Below are 9,993 nucleotides of genomic sequence, written 5' to 3' on the forward strand. Positions count from 1 at the left end.
AAAAACAAGTCTTAATGAATATGTTAAACCACCTATTTGACCAAAAATTTTAGTGCTATTTGATTAAAATGATCATTGAAAACTCAAATTTGAAAATCTAACTCTGCATTTTTTTTTTCTCCTCAGTTTGACAAAAATTTTATTACTTTTCTTATAAAAATAATATTTTCTTTTAAAAAGTATATTAGACCAATAGTTTGACCTAAAATTTTAAGGGTTATTTGATTAAAAGGGTCATTAAAGACCCAAATTTGAAAATATAGCTCTTCATTTTTATTTTTATTTTGTCTATTTTTGACAAAAATATTCTTACTTTTTTCATATGAAAATAACATTTTTTTTAAAAAAAACCTATATGTAAATAATCGAAGTGAATGGATGATATTTATTTCAAAAATGAGTTATTTTTCAAGCGAAAATATGAGAGAGTTTGAATTTAAAAATTTGAAGATTATTTCATCTCTTTTAACCAATTAATTCAAATTTTAATCTATTAATTAGAAAGCTAACCATAAACAACACATTGAGTCAATTAGTTCCGCATCCGATAGCACGACCGGTCATTGTAGGTCATGCTTAACCCCTCTCATGCATGCATATGTGGGGCAACCATGGGCATGGTGACTGTTTTTGAGGTCCACTTGCCATGTGTGAGTGGGAGCATATCGTGATAACTTTTTAATTGACTCAATAATATGATAAATAATTATTAAAAATATTTATGATATACTCCATTCAAACATGCAGTTAAATTCAAAGGAGATTAGAAAAAGCCATGGCTTTAATTTTATTCATAATTTTTTATATGCTTTACCTCCATGGTTGTACATGTAAATTGATGGCAATGATTGCTTCTAGTGGCAGCCAAAGTATATATGAGTGCATTTGTACATAATTAAAATATATGGTGCAATGAGATGAAACAATTAAAAAAACATAAGATAAACTACTCAAGTAACGGTGAATATCATTTTGAAGGGTACTTTTATGGGTATCATTCATCTTCAAGCTACTTTTGAATTAATCATTCTATGAGGTACATATACATTAAAAAAAATGTGCAAAATTAGAGACAAATGTGCAAATGTCGCAAAGGGCATTTGAACATCCCCCAAAGTTCAAATGTCTCTCTTGAGACTTTCGAACATTGGTCCTATGTTTTGCTTATTTTGATCTAATTTCTGATTTTTGTATTTTTAATATTGTTTTTTGTAAAATTATATTTAGGATTACTCTCTAAAAGTATTTTTAGGTTCTTATATTAATAAATAATATTATTGAGTTTTATAAGACAAAAAATATATATAGGACCTATTCGATAACCGTTTTTGAAAATCATTCTCTAATGTTTTGTAAAATAAAAATTTATTTGAAAATCTAAAATATTTTTAACCTATTTTTAATATTTTTAAATATGTTTTAAATTAATTTTTATGTATAATATTTTATTTTTAATCATTTTAAATATTTGTATAATTATTTTTTAAAACAATCATTAGAAAACAAGTAACGTAAAACAATTAAAAAAATGTTATCTAAAAATACCATGTTTTCTATTCTTAAAATTAAAAAATAGAAAATAATTTTTTTTTTTTTGTTACCAAATGTGTTTTCTTAATTTTTTATTATTATTATTAATTTGGAAAACAGATAACCATTTTTGAAAACATCTATAAAAAAGACTCATAATTGTTCTTCTAATCTAGTATTCCATTTCTCTGCTTTAAAAAAAGATCCTAAAAGAATTCATTAGCAAAAAGTGAGGGTATTCAAACATTAGTGTCTACATAAAGTATCTATAAAAAAATACCAAGTGCTACATTAAGAACGTAAAAGTTTGTATAAAAGTTATGATTCGCATAAGACTTTATAGAGTAGATGTATTTGAAAAAGGTAATTTTATGTACATTATTTTTAAATTTAATAGCTAGAATTTTGACAATCATAACTTTTTTATATTTATACGGTTTATAAGAACTTTTTAAGTGGTTTTTCTATGTTATATCTAATATTTATTTATATCATGGATTACTCACCCTTTACCTATTTCCATCGATCACAAAATCATAAATGTAATGATGAAAAAATATTAATTACTACAATGAATATATCATACCATAATTAACCATTACTATAGTTTTAAAGTAATTTCTTTAATATAACATCTTTGGCAAATAATGTTAGAGGAGTGATCTAAAGAAAAAGGTAAACAATTATTATAATTACTAAAATATGTGATCTTGTATTAATTATCATGCAATATATTGTAATTGAGAAATATCATGTTTGTATGATGATTAACAACAAAAATTTCTATATTTATTGTACATAATATTTGGAAGGGGAGATTATGTTGATTTTAAATTATATTCCCTTTTATGGTATAAATGCCCATATTGGTGTTCCATCTCCAAAATTATTAAATAATAAAATAAAATAAAGTTCAATTTTTCAAAGTGAAAAAAGAAGAAGTATAAAATGCATAAAATCTGATAAATGATTGAAACAAATTGATGAAGTTCGATTTATTAAATTTTTTAGGGTTTTTTTTTTTCATTCTATTGCTTTAGACTTCTCCCCTTTCTTTCATCGATTGGGAGAGTGAAAATACTAGGTAAATAAAAGAGTAAAAAGGATGGGTTTAAACTTCATTGTTTTTCCTTTTATATTTAAAAAATAAAAAATATTAAAAATTCATACATTTACAAATAGTTTTCACTATATTTTATATTCAACTAGGGATAACAATGTGTGGGTTTTTTCGGGTACCTACTTCGCTCCGCCCTTAAATGGATGAATTTGAAATTTAAATAAATGAATTAAGGGTGAGTTTAGAATATTTTTAAAAACTTAGGGTAGGTTCGGGGTAGGTTCGGATATTGTTTTGTCCCATCGCTCATGCCCTTGTTATGCAAAAAAAATGATTTAATTTAATTTTTATTTTTCCATTTTTAATATATATAACAACAAAATACTTTTTAATAAAATAAGTTATAAAATTATAATATTTTAATTATTCATAAAATATGTTTATTTTGATGTAATTAAAAAAATTAAAAACTTTAATATATATATATATATATAAAGGTAAATGAGGCAAGACGGGACGAGTATAAGAAATTTACATACCTATCCTACTCCGTTTAATCTTTTTACTAAGATCAGGATAAGAATTATTTTGAATAAATAATGTAAGGTTGAGATGAGAGCAACTTATCCCCAATCCACCCGGTTGTCATCCTTGTGTTCAACTATGAACTAAATAAATAAAAAATTTAATATTTAATCTTACTTCTATCTCGTACTTAATACTTTTATGGTCCAATCAAAATCAGGGTTCATTTAATTTTATGAAAATTTGGAGATAAAATATATATATAAAATAAAATAAAAGGAGAAAATGAAAGGAAATAAAAATGGAATGAAATTAAGAAATAAGTTTCAAAATCAATAATTTTTTTATTTATCTTTTTTCATTTAAAAATATAAATCTAAAAAAATAGAAAATTTTAACTAATCCATTTTCATTATGTATAATTTTTCATAAATTACTAATTTTATTGATTGTACATTATTATTATTTTTTAAAATATTAGGACATGTTTAACAACTATTTTCAAGAACAGTTTTATATTCTTAAGAATAAAAAAAATACTTTTAACAATCCAAAATTATTTTTTATTTTATGTTCTTAAGAATAAAACATATGATATTTTCAGATAACATTTTTTAATTATTTTATGTTGTTTTCAATTGTTTTCGGAAAGTTGTTTTAAAAAATAATTATAAAAACATATAAAATGATTAAAAATAAAGCACTTGATATAAAAACTATTTTTAAAATAACTTAAAAAATATTTTAGGTTTGAAATAGACTTTTATTTTATAAATATTTAAAAATAATTTTTAAAAACTATTCTTAAAAAACTGTTTTTTAAAAATTATTTTTAAAAACAATTATCAAACCTCAAAAGCTATCACCAAGCTCAAAGGAATGCAACATGGGTGTCTCTTCCTTTTTCATATTGTATTTTTGTATGTTGTTTTAATTTTTTAATTTTTTATTTTAATTACATGTCGTTATTGGCTTAGTTGTAATTCTTTAGCTTTGTTTAAGTTTGCTTACCCTTGAAGTAGTTGAAAACAATTCAATCTTCCCCACTACCCATCAAATCATGACTGAAAGACAATGACTTTAGTCCAGTCAAGAAGTTAGCATGTCCCATAAGTCTGTTAAAGATATCACTCATATATATATTTATTTATTTGAAAGGTGCCCCTACCAAGAATATTTAATTTCAAGAGTTGTATCATCCAACGTAAGGTTCAGTCCGGTAATTTATCAAAGCACTTGTCATGACAAAGAAAGATCGAACAAGAATAACAACGACATGTTGTGGTTCACTCAATAATTAAATATATTATTGAGTAATTGTTTTTAAATCACTTTAAGTGATTTTTAAATTTTTAACAATGATTGTATTTCGATAATATAGCATATAATAAAAAATAATTTCTTATAAGAATGACTTAGAGTATATTTGATAATGATTTTAAGAAATCTTTCTAGTCTTTTTAATATTTGAAAATAAAAATTTTCAAGTGTAAAAAAAGTTAAAATCGCTTATTCGAATTATTGTTAAATAGACTGTTAAAGTGTATTTGATAGTGTTTCTATTCAAAGTGTTTTTAGTAAAAATATTTTCATTAGGCTGTTTTTAGAAAAATCATAAGTAATTTTCCAACATTGATTTTTCAAAAAATTTAAACTGTTTTATAAATTTTATCAAACATCATTTTTTTTTCAAAAACGTTTTTTTAAGCTAAAAACATTTCTTATAATTACTATCAAATAAACCCTTAGAGGGTATTTGACAATGATTCTATAAAGCATTTTTGACATCTTTAATACTTGAAAGATAAAATATTTCAAATGTTAAAAAAACTAAAAACACTTCCTAATGCACTTTTAATCATAGGCTTGCCTATCAATCATTGTAAATGATTTTCTAAAATTTTAAAAATAGTTTTTAAAAGTTTATTTTTAAATAGAAGAACACTTATTAGTCTGTTTAATAGTGATTTCAGAAAGTGTTTTTAGTTTAAAAAATACTTTTAAAAAAAAATATTTGATAAAATTTATGAAACATTTTTAAAAAAACAAACATATTAATTATGAGGAACGCATTTTTGCTATGCTATTAATACTTGTACTTTTTTATGTTATCTGCCCAAGCTTAACTAAGGAAAAGTTATGAGGCGTAAAACAAAAAAACATACCAATTTAGGCAAGACATATTATAAGTAATGATTCTATTACCTGATTATTTTAAAAATGTTTTTATAAAAATTACTTTTATTAAAAATACTTTGAATAAAAACATTGAGGAATGCACTCAACTCGTTTTGAAATCACTTTCAAACCGCTCATTATGTTAGTTTCTTTATTTTCCAAAATCCTGAAAATAATATCTAGTTCATCATACGAAAGGGATAGTAGCAGCTGCATCAAAAGTCAAAAAGTGAAGTAGGAGCACCTCAAATAAATTAAGACATATATATAAATGCACAATGAGAAAAGCTTCAACCCTGCGCGTCACGCGTTTGAAAACGACTTAAAGACACAATTCAATTCAAGATTAGCAATATGCCCATGTTTGTATGAAAGCATAAAGTTTTTAGACTTCTTTTTTCATGGAAAAGTTACCTCTATAATATTGTATCTTTTTTAGCATTGTAAAAGTGAAATACAATTATTGAATTTTACTTCTCCAAGCATTGGATTGAATTTAATGAGCTTTCCCGGAATTGATTGTTCCAAGGTATTAAGATTTAGACAAGGGCCATCCTTTTACTCCATAAAATAGCTCTCTTTTATTTAAAAAATAATATATATATATATTGCAAAGATGGTTCTTTTCTTCCATACCTCTCATGCTATTCAATATTTTATTTTCATCCTTAGATTTGATATATATATATATATATATATATATATTTATTTATTTATTTTTAATGGACGAGGTTCTTTTAGTATTTTTTTGTGGATGTGTCAATAAAAGAGACATTGATTGGATTCTTCTTAAATTTATTTAATTATTTTTTTGAAGTTAAATTGACTTGTTAAATGCCCCCGAATCATGCGCAATGGTCACCTATTACACAACTCACTAACTCTACCTAGGGTGGGGGTACAATAGTCTCATTTAGGGGTTGGGGTGCTACTCTTAGTAAAACAAGTCATTTTTGCTTGATGCTCAGTTGATAAAAAGAAAGTCCAAAAACCTTAATTTAATAGTTAAGATAAAACTCTTTACTAATTGGAGGTTAGCGTGCCCTATAGCAAAACAAATAGACTATCATTGTCACAATAGGGTTTTTAGTGCACTCTAAGATTACCTTTATCATGTGTGACACATTACCACTAGTGCTAAAGACCTTTAGAATGCTTTAGAAGCCCAATATAGTATAGTTAATGTAGGTATACAATGATTTACAATTTTTAATTTATAAATCCATCATAGTATATGAAAATGTTGTTATCAATCAAATTTATGGGTTTCAAGAGCTTGTAAGAGATGTAGAGAAAAAAGATACAACTTTTAGTGTGAGCTTCGAAGTATATTACCTATTAAATAAACTTTCCCCTTCATGGTCTAGCGTTGCTCAATCTCTGATACATAAATAAGGAGAATTAACAATAACCCAAGTAATTAATTTATTGAGGATTGAAAAAAATCATATGTCAAATGTAAGCTAGAAAATCAAATGAAGTAAGGTAAATCTAGTGGAGATCTTGAATAAATCGAACTTTAAGGATCAATTTTGTTCTAGAAGAAATAATTTTAAACAAAATAGTAGGAACAATAGTAATCATCAAAACTATCACCGAAATAACCAACCCCATTGTCACCAACCAAACCATAGACCCAATAATGCAAAGGACAAAAGCAATGGAAAGGGGGTTTGCTTTATGTGAGAAAGGATTTATCATGTAGCTCATAATTGCTATTATAAAAGCCAGAGGAATAGAAGCCTAACAACCATTACAAATAAGGCCTAATAACCTAAGTAAATAGGTTGATGGATGTGAGAATTCAAGTAAACCTTCTATTAGGTATAATTCTAATCGACATTTAATTAATTTTACCTATCATAATAAAGATTGGTGGTTAGATTCTAGAGCTAATGTCCATGTATGTTTTGATCGTGCATGTTTCAAATCATATCAAAATTCATGTGGAGGAAGTGTAACACTAGGAAATAACTATCATATAAACAAAACAAATAAAGATTTTAAACAAAATGCGAAATATGTATATAAGCAAAACAACTGAGAAAATCTTATAAACATACAGAGAGAAATACTAAATTATTAAAATTATTACATCGGGAGAAGTATTCAAATGCACCTTAATGACCAGTAAATGCTACACTTTTATATTCAAATGCTCTTAAAAACTTGTAGGAAGAAGTAATATTATTAGCATGCTATACATATTAAATAAAGTTGTTATGAAAAATATAATAAGAAAAATCATTATGAATTGTTGAAAAATAAGGTGCCTAGAATAGATATATTAAAAGTGTAGGGGTATGTAGCAAAAGTAGTTGTACTTAACCCAAAAGTCAAAAGATAGGACCTAAAACTATAGACATAATTTTCATAGGATATACTCGTGACAATAATGCAAATAGGTTCCTAACACAATGATAGAAACTAGAGTTGTCATAAAAGATGTATCTTCTTTTAAAACTAAAGTTTCTAATCAAGTGGATAAACCATCCGATTTGAAGTATTCTTTTAATGATAAGACTCCTTTAACCTTAGAATTGGAATGTTAAATTGAACTTAGAAGAAGTAAAAAGGAAAGAATGAAAAAGAACTTCGGAGATGACTTTAATACTTTCTTAATAGGAGGAGATTTGATAACCAATCAAGAGGTTATGACTTTCATAAATGCATAGTTTTGGAAAGAAGCTATCAATAGTAAATTTAAATCAATAATTCAAAATAATATATGGGTGTTAGCTGATTTCACCTCATGAAAGTAAAACTAATAGGTGCAAGTGGGTATTTACACAAAATAAAAGAATTAATTACTTTGATTCATATTCTTTGGTCCTTAGAATCACAACTATTAAAATTTTGATAACCTTATTATTGATTCATAATTTAGTAGAATATCAAATGTCTGCTAAGACTACTCTTTTGAATAATGATTGAGTGGAAAAAATATACATGTAACAACTTAAAGGTTTGAAGATAAAAGACGAGAACATAAAGTATTAAATTGGTAAAATTATTATATGGTCTTAAACAAGCTCTTAATCATATAGTGGCATGAAAATTTTAATAAAACCATATTAAATTATAGGTTTAAGTTCAAAGATCATGATAATGTGTATATTATAAAATGGACCTAAAATAATGTATTGGTATTTTAATTTTTAGAAGAAATATCGAAATAGTGAATGATATAAAAGATTACTTGTTAAAGAATTGTAAAATGGAATACTAGGAGAAAAATATATAATATTAGGAATGAAATTTTCAAGAACAATTGAGAATAACTTTGGATCAATCAAGTCTTATTGAAAAGATAATAAGAAAGTTTAACTATTTTGATAAAAAAAAAAAAAACAAGGATCCATGTATACCTTAGGATTGCAATACACATTTAAAGAAAAATATCAAATAATTAACCAATATCACAATTCAAGCACTCTCAAATAATAGGGTCTCTATTATATATTACAAATAAGACTACACTTGACATAGCATATGTGATTGAGAAATTAAGCAGGTAGAGTCATAATTCTAATAAGAAATATTATATTGTTTTTAATCTTCATATTTTTTAAAAGATTAGATTGTTGACGGGTTCTTCATAGTTTTTGTATGAATATGCCCATAGAGGCGATGCTATTGCGTGGGATTGTATCTTGATGTAATGATCGTTTATTAATATTACGTGTAGAAGACGATAGTAGCTTTAAAAAAATGTGTGACTATATGTATCATCTAACCAGACCACCACTTCTTACCTTTGTTTCATTTATTTTTCTCTCGTATTCATAATTTATAAAATTTTAGTGAGAACTCAAAGAGAAAAGTAGAAGAGGGAAAGAAAAAAAAAACTAATAAATTCAATTTTCATATATAACAATGTTTGAATTATTTCAAAATTAGAATAAAAAAATTACTTTCATCGTCAAAGTTTTAAACTTTCTTTTTTCTTGTTTACATGAATTTATGATTCACCTTGATTATGATTTCTATTCCTTGTATCAGTATACCCCATTTTCTCCATTTCTTTCAAAGTAATAAAAACGCAAATACCATTTCAAGGCTCCTAGAGCCATTATTTATTTATTTATTTTATTTTATTTTGACACAACCCATCCTCTTTTCAATTTTCTACCAAACGCGTCTTGAAAATTGTAGAGGAATATGACCCATATCCATGAGGTGGATTCCACCATCTACCACCAACTTGACTAACATCAACGATGTCAATTTCAATTGAGTTGGAAAATTATATAGAACTTAGGAGATGAAAGAAAAGTTCCCATAATAGAAATAAGTGCCTTGTGAAGGAATAATTTGTACTCATTTTGAATTTGGACTAAACTTCCAAGCAACTTTTTCTTTGCCCCCCAAAAAAAAATAAAAAAATAAAACCTTTATGTCCCTATGACTTAGACTCCATTATCATTTTCGTTCATAAACTTGAGCACTTGTGTCTTTTACCTCAAAAACAAAAATTATGAGATTTAATGTAAAAAATGTCCTAATATCACGTAATATCAATCAAAATCAAAGATTTGGAATTCATAACACACCATTGCTTTCTTGTATAGTGAAAAGTACAAGTTACATCAATGAAATGAAAGTTCTTGTGACATAATTTTAATAACTTGTCAAAGTTTATTTCAAAGGAAGGAAAAAAAAATGAATATCTCTAAAACATCATGAGGAAAGATTGAGAC

This window comes from Vitis riparia, chromosome 9 (assembly GCF_004353265.1).
Source record: "Vitis riparia cultivar Riparia Gloire de Montpellier isolate 1030 chromosome 9, EGFV_Vit.rip_1.0, whole genome shotgun sequence".
Taxonomy (NCBI): Eukaryota; Viridiplantae; Streptophyta; class Magnoliopsida; order Vitales; family Vitaceae; genus Vitis; species Vitis riparia.